The sequence below is a fragment of the Lathyrus oleraceus genome, chromosome 3, assembly GCF_024323335.1.
Source record: "Lathyrus oleraceus cultivar Zhongwan6 chromosome 3, CAAS_Psat_ZW6_1.0, whole genome shotgun sequence".
NCBI classification, from domain to species: Eukaryota; Viridiplantae; Streptophyta; class Magnoliopsida; order Fabales; family Fabaceae; genus Lathyrus; species Lathyrus oleraceus.
This window is the reverse complement of record NC_066581.1, coordinates 96,153,674-96,158,408: the sequence shown is the minus strand read 5'-3', so window position 1 is coordinate 96,158,408 and position 4,735 is coordinate 96,153,674.

Genomic DNA, 4,735 nt, shown 5'->3' with positions numbered 1-4,735 from the left:
GGAACCCCATATCTGCAAATGATGTCTCTCTTGAGAAACCTGGCCACAACCTGCTTCGTCACGTTCGTATAAGAGGCTGCTTCAACCCACTTGGTGAAGTAATCAATAGCCACTAATATGAACCGATGCCCATTCGAAGTTGTAGGCTCAATCTTTCCGATCATATCAATGCCCCACATAGCAAACGGCCATGGAGACGACATTAAGCTCAAAGGATTTGGAGGCACGTGCACCTTATCAGCATAAATCTGGCATTTATGACACTTCCGCACGAAATTAAAACATTGGGCCTCCATTGTCATCCAATAATAACCTGCCCTCAGCAGCTTCCTTACCATTGCATTCCCACTGGCATGGGTACCGAACGATCCTTCATGAACCTCTTTCATCAATTGGCTTGCTTCTTTATCATCAACACATCTTAGCAAGACCCAATCAAAGTTCCTCTTATACAAAACCCCATCCTTATTCAGGTAGAACACCATGGCCAACCTCCGCAGAGTCTTTCGGTCCTTTTTAGATGCTCCCTCGGGATACTCTTGAGTCTCCAGATAGCGCTTGATATCGTAATACCACGGCTTCTCATCATCAGGCGCTGTATCAACAGCAAACACATAAGCCGGCCTATCCAAACGTCCAACCTCAACACTGGGGAACTGATTCCACCACTGCACCTTAATCAAGGCGGCTAGAGTAGCCAAAGCATCTGCCAAAGGATTCTCCTCTCTAGGCACATGATGCATCTTCACCTTGGTGAAAAACGTCAACAATCTCCTCGTATAATCTCGGTACGGCACTAAATGAGATTGATGCGTATACCACTTCCCGTTAACCTGATTTATCACCAGAGCTGAATCTCCATATATGACAAGGTTCTTGATCCTCAAATCAATCGCCTCCTCAATTCCCAATATACAAGCTTCATATTCAGCCACGTTGTTGGTGCACTCAAATGTTAGCCGGGCAACAAAAGGAATGTGGGATCCTTTCGGCGTAACCAAAACAGCACCAACACCGCTTCCATTCACGTTAACGGCCCCATCAAACATCAAAATCCATTCGGATTCAGGGTCAGGCCCCTCCTCCGGGATTGGTTCCTCGCAATCTTTCGATTTGAGAAACATGATGTCCTCATCAGGGAATTCAAACTTCATCGGTTGATAATCATCAATGGGTTGCTGAGCGAGGTAATCAGACAATACACTCCCCTTGATAGCCTTCTGAGAGGTATACTGTATATCATATTCAGTCAAAATCATTTGCCATCTCGCAACCCGTCCGGTCAATGCTGGCTTTTCGAAAATGTACTTGATTGGATCCATCTTGGAAATCAATAAAGTGGTATGAACCAGCATGTACTGCCTTAGTCGGCGAGCAGCCCAGACCAAAGCACAACAAGTTTTCTCGAGCAGTGAATATCTTGTTTCACAGTCGGTAAACTTTTTGCTAAGGTAGTATATGGCATGCTCTTTTCGGCCAGACTCGTCATGCTGCCCCAATACACACCCCATAGACCCCTCAAGGACCGTCAAGTACAGAATTAACGGTCTTCCCTCCACAGGAGGCATCAGAATCGGAGGCTCCTGCAAATATTCTTTTATTTTTTCAAATGCCGCTTGGCAATCATCATTCCACCTGACCGTTTGATCTTTTTTCAACAACTTGAATATCGGTTCGCACGTGGCTGTTAGATGAGATATGAACCGTGAAATGTAGTTCAATCTACCTAAGAAACCACGAACCTCCTTCTCCGTTCTCGGTTCAGGCATTTCTCTTATTGCTTTTACTTTTGCAGGATCAACCTCGATTCCTTTCTCACTTACAATAAACCCCAGCAATTTACCGGACCGCACTCCGAACGTGCACTTGTTCGGATTCAACCTCAGTCTAAACTGTCTCAGCCGGTCGAACAACTTGGCCAAATCTACCAAATGCCCCTCTTCTGTCTGGGACTTTGCTATCATGTCATCAACATAGCATTCGATTTCATGATGAATCATATCATGAAACAAAGTCACCATGGCCCTCTGATAAGTAGCACCGGCGTTCTTGAGACCAAATGGCATCACCTTGTAGCAAAAGGTGCCCCATGGTGTGATGAACGTTGTTTTCTCCATATCATCTGGCGACATTTTGATTTGATTATAGCCAGAAAAGCCATCCATGAAGGAAAACACCGAGAATTGAGCTGTATTATCTACCAACACATCGATGTGAGGTAGCGGAAAATCATCTTTCGGACTAGCTCTGTTCAGATCTCGGTAGTCCACACACATTCTCACCTTCCCATCCTTCTTCGGAACTGGCACGATATTTGCAACCCACGGCGGATAATTAGTGACAGCAAGGAAACCAGCATCCCACTGCTTCTGCACTTCCTCTTTAATCTTCATTGCCATGTCAGGTCGAGTTCTGCGCAACTTCTGCTTCACTGGAGGACAATCTGCTCTCAACGGTAGCTTGTGCACAACAATATCGGTATCCAACCCTGGCATATCTTGATAAGACCAGGCAAAGATGTCGACATACTCTTTCAACAGTGCTACCATTCTGCTCTTGACACTTTCCTCCAAAGCAGCCCCGATTTTCACTTCTTTTTTGACCTCGTCGGTACCCAAGTTCACAACCTCAATCTGCTCTTCATGCGGCTGAATCACCTTCTCCTCTTGTTTCAACAACCTGGCTAATTCCCCTGGCAGTTCACAATCTTCTTCGCCTTCTTCTTCAGCATGATAGATTGGATTGTCGAAGTCATACGAGGGTGTAACAGGATTGTTATCAATGAGATCCGGAGAAGAATCACATCGGCATGAATGTTGGTTCATGCATTGCTTTAGAACCGGTGTGTGACAAATTGAAAAAAAGAAAAATGAAAACATTGCCATTTTTATTTTATTTTTATTTTTAAACTGCAAAAATAAATGAAAAACAGGGAACACCGCTTTTAATTGAAAAACATCCTTTTATTAATGATGCGAACTTGCAAATTTAAACATGAGGTGGCCCTTACAATGGACCATTACGTGTCGGGCAACACGTATGGCTTTCATGCACATAAAATCAAAACAAGAAAAATATTACTCTTCCAGCAGAGTGACCCGGATGATCTTTTCAGCCTTCCAGTTTTGGATTCCCATCCTTGGTGCGCACGGCTTTATCCACCGGTCAATGTCGCAGTCGCTATCAGCTTCCTCACTCATCATGCAAATGTGATCCGGATCCAGCATTCCGGCGCTTGTGAATGTTACTGACGTACGGCGTCCTCTGCCTTGTCCTGAGCCTCGGCCCGACTGGTAACCCACTCCGAAGCGATCTTTCTTTGCGGAGATATCCATCATCCTGCCCCAACCAGGAGCCTCTCCATTCTTTACCACCTCGGCGGCCTGTTTGTACGAAGCAATGGACGGTTTCTCCTCCTCTTTGGCAAACAGAGCATTCTCCACCTTAACGGTTTCGAAAGCTTGACTTGGCGTCTCCCAGATTTCGCCATCCATCTCCACATATTTGAATGAGGACAGGTGGCTGACAAAGATATCCTCCTCTCCGCAGACAGTGACGACCTGTCCCTCCCAGATGTATTTCAACTTTTGGTGTAAAGTCGAGGTCACTGCGCCAGCAGCATGGATCCATGGTCGACCCAACAGGCAACTATATGCCGGCTGGATATCCATGACGTAAAAAGTCGACTTGAACACCTCTGGGCCTATCTTCACAGGAAGCTCAACCTCTCCAAACACGGCCCGCTTCGACCCATCGAATGCTCGCACTATTAAATCAGTCGGAGTCAGAATCAGCCCATCACAATTCAACTTTGCCAGAGCCTTCTTCGGCAACACATTCAAAGAGGAGCCGATATCAACCAGCACATGCGAAAGCACGGCTCCTTTACATTCCATCGCTATGTGTAACACCCGATTGTGATTCCTCCCATCCACAGTCAAGTCCATATCTGTAAAACCCAACCCATGGCTGGCATGCATGTTAGACACGACCGTCTCCAACTGGTTAATGGTAATCTCTTGAGGAACATAGGCTTTCCTCAAAATCTTCAACAAAGCCTCCCTGTGACCCTCAGAGCTTAACAGCAAGGACAAAATGGATATTTTGGAAGGAGTCTGCTGCAGATGGTCAACCAATTTGTACTCAAACTTCTTGACGATTCTCAAGAATTCCTCTGCATCATCATCAAGTTTTTCTTCCGACCCAAGCGGCGCCGGTGTCACCACTGGAGTACTATCACTCACCACTGCTTTCCCTTTTGCCCTGGCTAAAGCCTCGGCCTTTTCTTTTTTCTCTTTTTCTCCTTCTTCTCTCCTTAAGGCATCCGGAGCAAACAGTCTGCCACTGCGAGTGAAACCGCTAGGACCGGCATTATCCACCTTCGAAACGGTGGTTTCATCCGCAGTCTGATCCTCTACCCTCTCACCATTGCAGTATACCTCTCCACCATAATGCCATGGTACGGCATCCTCTTTGTCATACGGAATGGGTCCAGGTACCGTGATGGTAACTGGAGCTGCCTCCGCCAGGGTAGACAAATCTACCGGGTCAAAATAAATTGTTATGGTGGAGACCTCTTCTTTTCCCATATCAACCTTCTCAATCAAAATACTCCCATCGTCCATCAAACTCTGGACAGTCTTCCTTAAGAGTTCACACCCATCAGGGGCACCAACGCAATCAGCACATTGCTCATCACAGCCTGGATAAACCCCATTCTTTAACAACTGCCTCT